This window comes from Dreissena polymorpha, chromosome 2 (assembly GCF_020536995.1).
Source record: "Dreissena polymorpha isolate Duluth1 chromosome 2, UMN_Dpol_1.0, whole genome shotgun sequence".
Classification (NCBI taxonomy): Eukaryota; Metazoa; Mollusca; class Bivalvia; order Myida; family Dreissenidae; genus Dreissena; species Dreissena polymorpha.
Window position 1 is genome coordinate 153,483,737 of NC_068356.1, and position 16,421 is coordinate 153,500,157.

Here is a 16,421-nt window from a genome sequence, read left to right on the forward strand (position 1 = left end):
ACGTGCTCGTTATTGTGAAACAGTACACGGATACAACAATTTATGAAAAGAATTTACTATCGTATCGGTATACGCGTTCGTGATCGTTAACACTTTTTTAACAAAAGTATTTCTTTAAAAAGAAAGCATTTCGAAAATCAATTGAGACATGTAGGCTGACAAACTTGATTGTTCTAGGACGAGATGCGAGCGATTGTTTGACGTCATTGATGTTAGTAACCGTGAAACGTGATAGTTGTGGAGTAATTAGTTTGCAAGTGTTTTAAAGCATTCATTCGTTACCAGGATAGGTCTATTACGGAGGAAACCTAGTTTTAACAAAAGTGCTTATTGCAAGCTCCTCATGCAAAAAATTCAGATAAGTTCAGTTGTTACTTTATCACAGTTTTAACTGTAATTGTAAAATTAAATTGAGATTGACTTTAAAGGAACGTATGCGAACACCAACAGATTTGACTTAAACTGTTGAGCAAATAGAGACATTAAAAATCACTTTTTAATGTATGGTTACCAGTCAAATATTTACCATGTGTGCTCTCGTGCAGAGATAACAGCTGAGTGTGTTCAATCCAAAGCAAAACGCTGAAAGTTGTGGCATTGCTTCTCTACTGTTGTCATGTTTTGAAATTGTTTTTGGATACCATCGTTCCATGATTCAAATTTTGAAATGAACTACATTAAATATAAATTACAATGATACTGATTTTTTTTGTTATTGAAGTTCTTACATGTTATTCTAATGAAATTGAAAAATGTGATTCTTTGTGAAATAATTATTTTTTATAGGTGATGGAGTTTACAAGATGTCAACTTTACATGCTCGTCAAATAACACCAACAAGATCTGGGAAACACAGGATTATACTGGTAAGTTCATAGGCGCTCGATGGTAATGTTTGTTTTTATTTATTAATATTTATTTTTTTGTTACCCGTTGTTTATTATAATGCATACACATACAAAATCAATAAAATCTTCCGTCAAAAAGTCTTCTTAAAAAAAGATAGTTCAACTATGTACATAGATATTGACAAGGTAGGGCACTAGCCATTTTAATAAGCAACGGAAGTGCGTCATTACCCATAATTAAGTCACTGTCGCCCCGCTCGCTTATTGAAATGCGCACGCAGGCCAGGAACCTCGCTGTTTATGTACTTTCAGTTTCAACAGATACATGCATAGACGATGTGATAAATCCCTGTAACTATTGTTTCACTCACTTATTGGGGTAATCAACAAAATAGGTTGATAATTGCATACACACGAATCATTCCTTACCGATTGTTTAACCAGGATCCTCACTCTTTCTATACAACAGCCAATACACACTATGGGCGCCAGATTTAATTTTTGACGCGCTGATTTTTTTCTTCTTGGAAATCACCATGGCAGACGAAATAAAGATAAACAATTGGTAAGGAATGATTCATGTGTCTGAAGATTAAACACCTAAAATTTCACAAAACAAGACTATTGTGTCGTTTATTTGTTTGTTATTTGTCATTTTTTCTGTACATTTTAATTTCTATTTACACCTTGTCACCATTTTTTGAATAGCAACATAAAATTGTATGTTCACGAACCAATAATTAAGTCTGTTGCTGTTGGCGACAACTCGACACGCTACATTGGAGCTCGATGTTAGGAATTATTGCTGTACAACATTTATAATCTTATTGGTTGTATAAGGAGTTATACATAGCAGAAAAAAACCTGGTGACTGGTGAACCCCAGTGGACAACTAGACGCCATCCAGAGCGCCAATCTATATTTACAACATGGAACATTATAACCACCAGCGATTTTTTTCCTTCTTTTTAATGTACCGGAAAATCGCACTTTATCAATTGGGATAAAACTACAAATTTCCCAATTGCTGTCCAAAAAATTCCCAATCAAAGGTTTCCAAAAAAAAATTTTTTTTTGTTTATAAATAAAATGCAACAGTTTGTTAGTTTCAGTATGCAGCTCTATGGATTAAATCTAGGGTAAAACATGTATAATATTGACAAGTTGACATCACTTGGTAAACAATTTAAAAGTATTTGGGAGCAAAAAATCAAGTACAATGTACACCAATTTCTCAATATGAGGACTTCACTATACGAATTTTCCAGATTTCATGGTTTTTCGCAGACATTTTCCCAATTTGGCTGGAACTGGTACTTTTCCCAATTGGGCAAACAAATTGCTGTAACCACATTATCAACATATAATAAATAAATACATATGCATTGATATGAGCTCAATGTATCAATCAGTAATTGAATAGCATAAACAACTAAACAACTAGATGTTGTTGTTCAGCAAGGTTCATATATTTACTGTTCCCATTAACCTTTCGCTCTGGATGACACAATATCTTGATTCGACCAACATTTAAAGTCAATCTTTTTACACAAGGCTGGACGAATTCGTCATTGTGATAGATTATGCATTGTCCTGTAACTAACTCCCAATCCAAATGCAAATGCAACAATCACTACCACAATTAAATGTTATTATGACCATCCCTGTAAAATCGGATCCTTGGACAAGTCTCACTCTGTAGTCACACGATGTTCTGCCAACCTGTCCCCATTAACAAACACCTGAAAACTTAGACTGCTCACAAGCCACACGATATTGTACATTGCCTTGAACAACATACAAATCACGGAGCGTATATCAAGAGTCTGTGTACAAATTAAGTGATTTTCATGCATTCATGATTGGATATTTATAATGCATGTACTTGAAATTAGTATTCTTGATAATAACTATTTTAACAAAGAAAAGAAACATGGGTGCACTGATTTCACACAATTCTACATCCAGACAATCTCCTGCTCATACCCCTTCTACACTGACTGTGTACAAACCATTCCAATATAAGGTCTAATACTAGAAAGTTTTAGAGACGTGCTTAGGCCAAACAAAAAAATAGGTCCGTTTGGGGTCTCCTTGGGAAATAAAACAGGGTCGGTAGGTAGGGATTTTTATGCCCCCTTTGGAAGAAGAGGGGGTTTATCGTTTTGCACATGCCGGTCCGTCTGTTTGTCGGGCCGTCCACCAGATGAAACTTCATAGGTACATTTATCATGACTGGCAGCTAACCCCTATTGATTTTCAGGTCACTAGGTCGAAGGTCAAGGTCACAGTGACTCGAAATAGTAAAATGGTTTCCGACTGATAACTCAAGAATGCTTTCGCCTAGAATCATGAAACTTCATAGGTACATTGATCATGACTGGCAGATGACCCCTACAAATTTTCAGGTCACTAGGTAAAAGGTCAAGGTCACAGTGACTCAAAACAGTAAAATGGTTTCCTGATGATAACTCAAGAATTATTAGGCCTAGGATCATGAAACTTTATAGGTACATTGATCATGACTGGCAGATGACCCCTATTGATTTTCAGGTCAAAGGTCAAGGTCACAGTGACAAAAATCGTGTTCACACAATGGCTGCCACTACAACTGACAGCCCATATGGGGGGCATGCATGTTTTACAAACAGCCCTTGTTTCTTTTTTTTCTTTTGGGTACTAGAATGGAAGGCTACTAAAGCTTATTATAAGAAATACATGTATATATTTTTATTTTTGGCCTTAGCGAACAATTTCACTGGCTTGACCTTACATGATTTAATGACACAACTTTGCCTTTCCCTTGTTTGTGTATTTGCAAAGTTCGGTTGTTGTGATTATCAAATACATCATGACTGTGATGATGCATAGAATTTCACAAGACATGTCCCTGTGCATTAACTGTGATTATTCTATATATCTTGATCTGCATACACTGCAGGTTTTGGCTTTGACTGAAAACGATCTTTCAGCTGTGTTTGTTTAGTTGTGACATGTCATTATAGTAATAATCATTTCTTATAGTGTTATTTCTTTCTGTATCTTACAAGTATGTGTGTGTATTTAATACATACATAAATTATGATATATGCAGTCTACAAAACTAACTTTTTTGTCTTCATAGCCAATGTGGCTATGAAACTTTGAAAATGCCGTACCCAGCGGAAATGTGTCATAGCCAGAAAAAATTGAATTAATTTACAGTGACATTATCATGAAAGGTCGTTATTGTATAGATTGAAAAACGTCGGAGCTTTCAGTTGAAACATTGACATTGTTGACCTTAGCAGAACGTATCGATCTTAATCATATGAATGATAAACACTGTTACGGTTATTTCGTAATTTCAAAGATATTAATAACACAAATTCAACCGTTTTACTTAATTTATAAAATCCCTCGCACTATTATTTCATTTATCGGCGTAGAGGGAAAGTTCATTTTACCAAAATATTACGACATTTTAAATACGCGACGGCGAGCCGGACTTTACGATAACGTCTAAGGGAGATCACTAATGAAAACTACGGGAAGTAACCAAGCAGTTTCACTGTAAGAATTTACACCTGAAATGCGTAAATTGATTACTTAATGGTTTATTTTCTCGATTTTTTTATCGTCGCAATTCAGGCAATCTATATTCATTTTTCTATCATCAGAGCCGAGATTTCCTCGCATTGGCGATAAGGCAATTGGTTAATTTTGCAGACTGTATACAGTCCGGTCGTCAGTTCCGAAAAGTCGCCAGTTCCGAAACAAATTACATTTCATTCAACATTGAAAAATAAGTCTTACCACTTATGATTGAACAAATTGTAGTCATATACTAAATATTTGATGATTTTTTTCGCAACAAACCGGAAGAAAATAGACAAATCACCTGTCAATAATACCCGCAAGGGGAGTTAGACAGTATAGATAGATAGATAGATAGATGTAAACAATCTGAATTGTCGAAACACAGACATATTTTCGGAGTCAGGAGTGTAGGACAAAAGCCCTCACGGACATTAGCCCCTAGGACAAAAGCTCCTAGGACAAAAGCCCCTTAGGATATTAGCCCCTTAGGACATTTGCCCCTTCGGACAAAAGCCCCTTAGGACGTTAGCCCCTACCTTTTTTATGTCTCCCACTAAAGTAGTGGGGGACATATTGTTTTTGCCCTGTTGGTTGGTCTGTTGGTTTGCGCCAACTTTAACATTTGCAATAACTTTTGCAATATTGAAGATAGCAACTTGATATTTGGCATGCATATGTATTTCATGGAGCTGCACATTTTGAGTGGTGAAAAGTCAAGGTCAAGGTCATCCTTCAAGGTCAAAGGTCAAATATATGGGTCAAAATCGCTCATTTAATGTACACTTTTGCAATATTTCAATATTCAAGATAGCAACTTGATATTTGGCATGCATGTGTATCTCATGGAGCTGCACATTTTGAGGGGTGAAAGGTCAAGGTCATCCTTCAAGGTCAGAGGTCAAATATATGTGGCCAAAATCGCTCATTTTATGAGTTCTTTTGCAACATTAAAGATAGCAACTTGATATTTGGCATGCATGTGCATCTCATGGAGCTGCACATTTTGAGTGGTGAAAGGTCAAGGTCATCCTTCAAGGTCAGAGGTCAAATATATGTGGTCCAAATCGCTTATTTTATGAATACTTTTGCAATATTGAAGATAGCAACTTGAAATTTGGCATGCATGTGTATCTCATGGAGCTGCACATTTCGAGTGGTGAAGGTCAAGGTCAAGGTCATCATTCACAAGGTCAAGGTCATCCTTCAAGGTCAAACATCATATAGGGGGACATTGTGTTTCACAAACACATCTTGTTTAAATTCATTTTATGTATTGCATTTCATCTTTTTAAAAAGTAAATGCAATTAAAAGGTAGTACCGTCAATCTGGACAGTGATAGACCACTTCAAAAAGGACCATGCCATGGTTGAAACTGCACTGTACCAGGATTCCCAAGGCCAACCACAGAGAAAACGAGTGAAGCGAGCCACATTGAACATCCAGGAGCGCCTTCACAACTTGTGCCAGGATTACTCAGGAGGCAGAAAGACCCTTGCAGAGTTCTTGCAAGCTGTTGGAAACTGCATCCGATGGAAGCAGTAATTAAGTGCTTCGTGTGTTGTGTGCGTGTACTCTAACAGAAAACTAGATAATGTGACTATTATAATGTTCGTTGTGTCATAAGTGTAAACTTTCCTGTGCGTTTTGTTCCTACTTAAATCTAATGATTCATAGAGTAGTGTTTTACTTGCCCTTTTGTTGACTCGTACATGTACCTGTTTGCAATCTTGTCACCTTGTTATTATGAAACAATAAATATTAAAAAAATACTTCATAGTTAATTAATAAACCAATAGTAATAGTATAAAAGTAAAGAAATTGTGAAAAAACTAAAATTTACATGTTAACATAACATATTAATAAGTAATTACTTATGAAATAAAACAAATGAAATAAAAATAAAACTTTTTAAAACACCTGGGGGCTAATGTCCGTGAGTGCACTTTTTTGAAGGGGCTATTGCCCTAGGGGCTTTTGTCTGAGAGGGCTAATGTCCGAGAGGGCTTTTGTCCTTACCCCTTCGTATGGCGGCAAAATCCTGTCTGCGCGATCGGTCATCGGAAATGAGAACAAGTTTGCTTCTATAACAGATTGTCAATGGTAAGTGATCTTGGTATTGATTTGAATGTAATTTATCAGGAAATAAGAAAACAATAAGATTGATACATTTTCAGTCAAACTGTGAATTTAGAGTCTCAAAAATGACTCACTGCCACAGGTGTCAGTTCCGAAACAGACATGAAGTAAACCAGGGGTAATCTCAAACGAATTTTCACCTGTCAAACATCGTTTGGTGATATTGTAAATTTTATTATTGGCCTTTACATATGGTCTGGGATGAAATGATATTATTTGTAATGCTTACTGCTTGAAAACAATGTTATTATATTTGGTCCTAACCAGCATTTTTATATTGCATTATTGAATAGGAAACATGCTGTTACTACTATGAAAACACGTGAGTAGAACTTACTTAGAAGCAACAGGGAATTCAAAAAATTATGTAACCATTTATATATGAGCATCTTACTATTTATTACTTTATACTGTTTGGAAATATAATTCAAGTTTATATTTTATTACTTTATAATGCTTGAAGTTACATGGCAATTTTATTTTTAAACTTGTATAAATGCATGTTTCACACCCTATACATGGTAATAACAACATAATGTTTACCCGAGAATGGTTATGTTAACCTAACCCAGTTTTATCAAGCTGTATGGGTGTGATATTTATTTTATTATACTCAACAAATAAAACACAACAACTTAATAAGAGAAACACAATAGCTTGTTTATTCATTTACTTAGCACTCTGGCTCATATATTTCTGAATGCACGGACGTTTAAAAGGCAGGTTGCTGGTATTAACTCATAGACAAACAAAACAATGTTTTCCAATTTAATTAAATCTGATTATAAAAAAATTCAAATTGTGTGATTTTATTTTTGTTTTAATTAAAAAATATGCAAATGCCAGAAAGAAAAATGAAGTAAATACAGTATATTTATATATTCTCTTGAGGCGGAAAACTAGTGGTGCTATTTTCAGCTCAAAAGAATTGTGATAAAATAATGTCACATGTGACTGTAATATGGGTAAATGGGAATTTGACATGTGCTAGTCACATGAGGTATAATTAAAATAGTAAGGCTTATATCATTATTTTTTCAGGTATTGTTACTGAAGGACGCAGACGTGCCCTGACAGGCAATGGGGGAAATGCAGCAGCCCAGACCTTTCACCCATGCATCTGTGATGTGTTTAGCTCTACACATGTGCATTTATGAGTGTTGTACACTTGCCAAAGCTCTCTAGCAGTTGCTAATTTACTAACCTTTTCCTTATTTTATTTTATTTGGTTCCTAGTTTGTTTGTTTTTTCTAGTTTTTACCAAAAGCTTGAATTTATATTTGTGTAGAAATTGATTTAGTTATTTTTCATGGTCAGTTGTTCATATGTTGAATTGATATGATTTGTGAGACTGGGTTCATCCCCTCTGAAAAAAGAACAACTAAGTTTGGCTATATTTTAATAATATTTTAAATCCAGTATCTGGGGCACCAGTCTATATATGTGGTGTTTTAGGAAAGTTAGCCCATGTTCCACTTATATTTTGTGAAATAAGTTTGCACAGAACATCACTTGTTAAATGTTATTATGTATATTTTGCTTATCCTTTAAAATAGATTTTCTTAGTCAAGTGAGATTAAAACACCTTCATAAGCATATTATCTGGATAATGTTTACATGAATATTTACTACAATAGAACCTTGACATGCATTGTGTGCTGTTGCTTCCTTATACATTCTCATAGTTTTGTGTGACAATACTGTATGGTATGATATCCAGATTTGATTCATACAACGATAGGTTGTTTTCATTTATTTTTACTGTCATTTCGGTATTTGAAAATGCTGTCCTATACAAGCATTAACACAACATAGATATATGTTTTTATTTTTTATCACTGCCTTTTGCATTAAAATGTACCATCCCTGTCAGAGCAGAGCAAGACTCTTCAATTTATTGGATACTAGCTCCTTTAGAAAACTGGTCCTTGTTATTTGCATTACCTGTTATCTTGAATTGTCATGTGCAACCTACACAGGTTGAAATCGCTCATTATTTTCTGGTTTCAAGTAATTGTTTGTTTAGAATCTCTAAATTGTGCTCTGAGACTCAGAAATGAAACTTTCCTCTCAGAAAGCTTGTGTTGTCTGCAGTGGGCAGAGAGCTAATCTAAGATAACATGGGGCAACATTTGATTGCATATTATAGCATATTTTATGCAAGTGCAAGTCTCAGTTAGGGCCCATTTTATTTCGTTTTATCTATTCCTACTTCTTGTTTTCTATGTTGTTGCTTGGAAACAGTATACTGTACATATACATATATATTATATGCAGGTGCCCTTCATTGTGTGATCTCAGGTAGTTGTCCATTTAATTTTGTTTTGTTATTTTTTACTTTTTGCTTTCTTTATTGTTACAGTCTTCGAAATTAGCACTCGCCCGATCGCCCGTGGCGAGTAAAATTACTGCCGGGCACATACAAAAATTCACGTTTGTGGCCAGCCGGGCATGTAAATTATTAAAGCCAATTGACAGTTTATAAAAAAAATCGTAAGCGGTTCTTGATATTTGCAGATCTATTTTTCAATTTTGCGAACAAAGACCTTGCCGCAAGTTGTAAAACAACGAAATTCGATTGGTTTAACAACACGCACCTGCTTGCACACGTCATCGTTATTGTTTTTGACCGATGCAGTTCAGTCACATTCGGTTCTTATCGACGGTTTCTCTAGACATTAATCGAGAAGATGCTTTTTGAATCGATCATTTCAATCAAGTAATACGCTTCCGTTTTTGTCAATGTAAACAAATATCATTGTAGACATAGAGGCAGTATCATAGGTATGTTGATGGGGCTAAGCCCGATAAAGCACTTCCAAAATAGAAAATTTACAATGATTTAGAGAAAAAGGAAGCCAAGAAATGGTACGAGGACACCAGAGAACGCTCTTTTCAAGAGCACTGGTGTAACGATCGACCGTCTTAATTCTAGTGATTGATTAGATGTTATTGTATTCACTACTATTGAAACAAATGTTCTGCTTTACTATGTGTAGCATGTAAGTGTTAAAATGTTGTGATTTGTTATAATTTTGGTTAAAAAAGTTTGGGCATGTAAAAAATATGTTGGGCATGTAAAAATTCTTAAGTAACTGGCCCGACTGGCATGTAACTTTTCAAAGCTAATTTCGAAGACTGTTGTTATAGTTTTTACAAAAATCTGTGATCAAAAGCTAGTCTGGTTATATTGTTATAAACGTTAAATAAACTATTTTGACAGTTCAAGTTTGTTTTGAGACGATCCCTAGTCATAAAGTGCACCTTCTGTCAAGTGATTCGCTATTGGAGAATATTAACTGGAAATGGAGAACGGTTTTGGTTTAGCAATAACATAAACACTCATTTATATTTATAACCAAATTCAAAATCAAGGTAAGCGAAGCATAGAGGTTAAAATTATATGTATTACACCCTATATCAGAAATTAAAATCGATCGCTGTTTTAAAATATACATGGGTAGTTTCGATAGTGATTCTGAACTGACGACCTCACTGTATGTGTGAATAAGTTGCAATAATACAACTCCCAGCTATTGACCCGCTGAGCTGTACGTATGTACCTATAAAAGCTCAGAGCATTCAAGAAGAACTAATGTGTAAATGTATGTGCAACAAGTAGTTGTAGAATCATTCTGTATATCGTTAAAGTACCTCTTCCTGAACCTCACCTCTTTTCGAACCCTTCATTTGTTTACATTTCATACGCATGCGTGCACACGCACTTCGTCACCATTTTTTGTGTAAAAGTAATTTGTTTACGCCGACTCGCATGTAGCGGCAAATCAACAAAAATGCGTCAAAAACCTGTAGAATAAGTAGATTAATCATAAAACATGTAAAAATATTAGTATTCCTTTATGCTTTTTAGCTCCACTGGCCAAAGGCCAGCGGGGCTTATGTCATGGTCCTGTGTCCGTCGTGTGTGCGTGCGTGCATTAACTTTTTCTTTAAACATCTTCTCCTAAACTACTGGTCCAAATCTGATGAAATTTCTCAGGAATGTACCTGTGGTGAACCTTTTTCAAATTTGTTCAAATTATGCCCCTGGGGTCAAATTTGACCCTGCCCCGGGGGGTCAAAAAATTGAAAATTTGTTAATATAAGGCCTATTTTGTGCAAACTTTATAAATCTTCTTGTCCATAACCATTAGGTCTAGGGCTACCAAATTTGGTATGCATTGACATCTTATAGTCCTCTACCAAGTTTGTTCAAATTATGCCCCTGGGGTCAAAATTTGACTCTGCCCCGGGGGGTCAAAAAATTGAACATTTGCTTATATAAGGCCTATTTTGTGCAAACTTTAAAAATCTTCTTGTCCGTAACCATTGGGCCTAGGGCTACCAAATTTGCTATGTAGTGACATCTTATAGTCCTCTACCAAGTTTGTTCAAATTATGCCCCTGGGGTTAAATTTTACCCTGCCGGGGGGGGGGGGGGGGTCAAAACATTGAAAATTTGCTTATATAAGGCCTTTTTGTGCAAACTTTAAAAATCTTCTTGTCCATAACCGTATGGCTTAGGGCTACCAAATTTGGTATGTAGTGACATCTTATTGTCCTCTACCAAGTTTGTTCAAATTATGCCCCTGGGGTCAAATTTGACCCTGACCCGGGAGGTTAAAAAATTGAAAATTTGCTTATATAAGGCTTATTTTGTGCAAACTTTAAATATCTTCTTGTCCATAACCATTGGGCCTAGGGCTACCAAATTTGCTATGTAGTGACATCTGATAGTCCTCTACCAAGTTTGTTCAAATTATGCCCCTGGGGTCAAATTTGACCCTGCCCCTGGGGGTTAAAAAATTGAAAATTTGCTTATATAAGGCCTATTTTGTGCAAACTTTATAAATCTTCTTGTCCATAACCATTAGGCCTAGGGCTACCAAATTTGGTATGTATTGACATCTTATAGTCCTCCACCAAGTTTGTTCAAATTATGCCCCTGGGGTCAAATTTGACCCTGCCCCAGGGGTTAAAAAATTGAAAATTTGCTTATATAAGGCCTATTTTGTGCAAACTTTAAAAATCTTCTTGTCCATAACCATTGGGCCTAGGGCTACCAAATTTTGTATGCAGTGACATCTTATAGTCCGCTATTAAGTTTGTTCAAATTATGCCCCTGGGGTCAAATTTGACCCTGCCCCGGGGGTCAAAAAATTGAACATTTGCTTATATTAGGCCTATTTTGTGAAAACTTTAAAAATCTTCTTGTCCATAACCATTTGGCCAAGGGCTACCAAATTTGGTATGTAGTGACATCTTATAGTCCTCTACCAAGTTTGTTCAAATTATGCCCCTGGGGTCAAATTTGACCCTGCTCCGGGGGGTCAAAAAATAGAAAATTTGGCCAATTAATTTGGCCTAAAATTGAAAATAAGGCCTATTTTGTGAAACTTAAAAAATCTTCTCGTCCATAACCATTGGGCTAGGGCTACCAAATTTGCTATGTAGTGACATCTTATAGTCCTCTACAAAGTTTGTTCAAATTATGCCCCTGGGGTCAAATTTGACCCTGCCCTGGGGGGGGGGTAAAATAATCGAAAATTTGCTTATATAAGGCCTATTTTGTGGGATCAAATTTGACAGTTCCCCAGGGGTCACAAAATTGAACATATGCTTATATTGGGCCCATATTGTGCCAACTATAAAAATCTTCTTGTCCATATAAACCATTGGGCCTATTTTTACCAAATTGGGTAGGTAGTGACATCTAATAGTTCTCTACTTAGTTTGTTCAAATAATGCCCCTAGGAATAAATTTGACCTTGCCCCAGGGGTCACAAAAATGAACATATGCTTAAATAAGGCCTATTTTTTTGCAAACTTTAAAAATCTTCTTGTCCTTAATTATAGAGCCTAGGGCTACTAAATTTGGTATGTAGTGATATCTAATAGTCCTCTACAAAATTTGTTCAAATTATTCCCCTGGGCTCAAATTTGACCCGGCCCCGTGGGTCACAATACTGAACATATGACGTTTACCAGTGGAGATTACTGCGGCTGTTTGGCTGTGACCAACAACAACATCAACATCTTGTAAACATGAGATAAAACCCTGTCATTGAGTGCCATTTTAGGTCAGATGGTGACTGCTTACAAAGGCATTGAAGTAAGAACATGTGTTATGAATGTTTTTCTTATAAACTGAAAAAAGTCGGGTTTTATATAAATATGTCGAAAGTGACCATATATCCGGATGAAAATATTTTGGATAACATGTTAATTTCATGTCTTTTTTGTAGTGTTAAAACCAGTTTAATAATATATTATTGATTTTAAAAACACAACTTCCATGAACATGATATAATTATTACAAGGAAAGTCAATATATGATACTGCACGGTAAACTCAAACTTTGTATCCAAGAGAAGGTGTTGAAATTAATGAAGTGCAATGTTCTTAACTATCGTATATGCTGCTTTTTAATAACTAATGATTCATTGTTCCATTTGTGAATCGTGACTGATCATGAATTGTTGAAATGATTGTCAATTGCTCAACAATCCATATATATTTCTGACCATTTTATAATTTTCTTAATATAAGTTATGAATTGATCTTAGAAGTCAAATGTATTACTTAATTAAATACATTTATAAATATCAAGAAATAATCTTTAGATTATCAGAATATTCTCAGGCCTGCTGGTCTTAGGGATGTGTGGGTTGATGAGCAATTTCTCCTTTTATCACAATTATTTCTACCCTACCTGATCATTTCCTTCATATTCCATTTTAATTCAATTGACGTCTGCAACCTCTTTCAAATTGGGAAAGTCCAAAATGTGTCGTTTGGTAAAGGGTTAAGGCATTTTGATTCCTATGGGTCTTGTGAATCTGTTTCAAATCAAATGCGTAGATTTGATCTTCAGCATCTAAAAATATGTGAAATAGAAAGAACGACAATATCTTTTGGAGAGATAAATGTACGTACGTTATAAGCAAAGGACCTGTGCAACAATTCTGAGGCTTTTTTGTCTGTTTAGTTAACACGGTAGTAACTTTTTCCATATATATAAAAAAATCACCCTTCCAACTTTAAGCGCCCAGTGGGACGAGGGATAGAAAGAGAAAGTCACATGCTTGAGTACATTTCAACCCATGCGCATTACACGTTTTTTTTCGCAAAGAAAAAACAGTGGAGCGATACAGGGCCATCATGGCCCTCTTGTCATATATGTAATGATTTTCATTAAAAAATCTAATAAAAACATGGTCTTATTTTTGTTCTCAACTTTGCTTGACAGTTTACACAAATCAGCTGCTGTAATTAGTCACGTGACCATGGTCAAATCATGGGGCGAATTAATTTTTAATGGTGTACACTGAAGGGTTCGAAAGCAGGTACTCGTTGGCCAGCATTGAAAGTTTTACATAATATGGTGGTACTGGAAACTTGCAAAAAATCTGTTATCAAAAGAGAATTAACATAACAATTAAAGTTGTCAGCCATGTAAACACAAGTTATTTATCAAAAAAAAGTTCTGATGTATATGTTTCACTATTTTCAATCTTAATCGTAACAATATTTGACGTGTCAATAATTAAGAGGATGGTTAGTCCATGATAAGGCCAAGACAAAATAATGTTGTGGTTCAGGTTACAGGCAAAAAATAATTAGGGTCGGGTAGGTAGGAAAATTTTTTTTTTATTTTATTTTGTTGAACCTTTATTTCCAATACATACATAGGCAATCAAGCACAAAAACCATTTTAACTGCTGATTAGGATGAATGGTCAATCAATGGCATCGACTTTTTATCCATATCAAAAACAAACTTCAGAAACCTTTTTGTATATAGAGAAAAATACTGTAAAATATTGTACTTCTAGTTTTGCCCATGGTCCTCCTGAAAAGAAAAAATGGCCCTACAGGTTTAAAAACAGGATATAAAACAGAAACACACATTTTCTTAAAATACGCACAATGCAATTTAAAACACTGATTTTAAATATTTGCATATATATATTTTGCACCACTTGATATTTAATATATAAAACACTTTATATTAAAAAAAAACAAATGAGAATTATGCTGCAGTAGTTTACCATCTAAGTTTGACATGGGTTCCCATAGGCTTGACTTTTCTTGAAATTTATGGACACGGGTTTCCCGTAGCTTTTAACAAAAAATTGGGCATGGGTTTCCCTAGCTTTTCAGGAAAAATATGGGCATTTCATGTAAAATTTTGGCATGGGTTCCCCTAGCCTAGGCATTTCTTGAAAAATGTGTGCATAATTTCTATTAGCCTTGGATTGTGCGATGAAATCAGAGACAAGAGAAGTACTGTTTAAATTTATGGAAATTGTCGAGAGTTTTGGCCTTGGGTTTTTCATTTATCCTAATGAAAACACCGGCACTCTTGTTGAGAAATGTTCAGATATGTAAATAGATTATTTATGCCAGTTGTGTATCGTGTTATTTCTTAAAAGTTGACCCAGCAAGTGTAAAAATTGCAAGACATATACATTTCCAGAAAGGAAATTCATTTCTGCGTTGAATAAGACCGAGATCATGAAAATTGCTGCACAATTTGATTTTGATTTGCATACCTTGTTATATATATATATATTTGATAGTGAATTTTTTTTTTTCAGAGAAGTTAATTTTTCAATATAATATGATAATTTATCATTCAAAATGATGTTATAACTAATTAATATCATAGCCACACGCTAACCACCCGTGCATTTTTCAGTGAAAAAACCCACTGTTTTACCCCACCCACCATGAAAAACATACCTTCAGTCGCGGCAAGAGACACTTCCATAAACCCATCTTGGTGATATCTCAAGATAGATTTGATTTTGTTGAAAGTCGTCTCCAAACTGAAGGCTCTAAAAGCCCTGAATTCCGGAGCATGGTTGCACTTTTTACATAAAACATTAAATAAAATCGACGAAGAAGATGATTTCTCCATTGCGTCGCAAACGCTCTATGCATTTAATATGTAAAGCGTCTCGCCGATGAGGCTTACGGTGCGCACGTAAAAATCAAACTCTGTTTTCGGCTTGGCTTTAAACCGTTCTTCCGGTACAGTTTTAATTTTACCACGATTTTTTTCTTTTGGCTTTTAATTTTGAATAAAATGTTGTAGGGTCGCAGCAAAATAATAGGCTCGGTCGAGGAACTGTAACCACAACATTACTTTGTTTAGGCCTAAGGCGACAGCAATGTTTTTGATTCTGTATAAAGTACCCATAAAAGTTTATTTTCCAACTGAGGAAAAACTAATAAATTCCCAATTGCTGTCTGAAAAACTCCCAAATGGAAGTAAAATTTCGTCAGTTTTGTTCCAAAAGTGCATTATCTGCAATTGAACAGGTAAAATGAGCACTGAACAATTCAAGCCAAAATGCATGTAAATGAATATTTGAATTTGTTTGCGCATTTAATACCAAGCAATTTAACCCTTTACCACTTATATAATTATGTATTTTTACGCATTTGTAGTTCCTTTGAAAGTTAAATTTTATTAAAGACCTTCCTTACTAAATTCAAATTTTAAAGGCTTCATTTCCAAACCTTAGATACTGATGAGCAGCAAACAGCATAAAACCTGAACAGACCACAAGTGACTCGCAGGCTGTTCTGGTTTTATGCTGGATTCATAAGCTATTTCTACTTTGTTGAGTGGGAAAAGGTTAAAAGACCCTTCATTTCCAATCTCAATATTTTACTACACAAATTTTCCCAATTTCAGGGGTTTTCGAGCTATTTTTTATCCAATAAGTATGGTGCCGCTACTTTTCCCAATTATGAAAAAAGCACACTGGGTGATTAATGTTTAAAGTAACATAAATACTCCAAATTAATGTATATTTCGCAAAATATTTGGTAAAATAAAGTTTACCC

The 16,421-nt window shown here is 35.0% G+C and overlaps 1 long non-coding RNA gene across 5 annotated transcripts in view; it reads left to right on the forward strand.

The window, feature by feature from the left end:
- The window catches only part of LOC127869511 (uncharacterized), a 59,012-nt gene continuing 42,591 nt past the window's right edge, over positions 1-16,421 (forward strand). The window contains exons 1-3 of one of the 5 annotated variants that reach the window (XR_008044647.1): positions 1-211; positions 787-866; positions 8,842-8,865. This is a non-coding gene — a long non-coding RNA (uncharacterized LOC127869511). Of the gene's footprint in view, positions 212-786; positions 867-4,323; positions 4,401-8,841; positions 8,866-16,421 lie in introns of those variants that run through there. The other 4 variants (XR_008044645.1, XR_008044650.1, XR_008044646.1 and 1 more) reach the window with 4 other exon arrangements.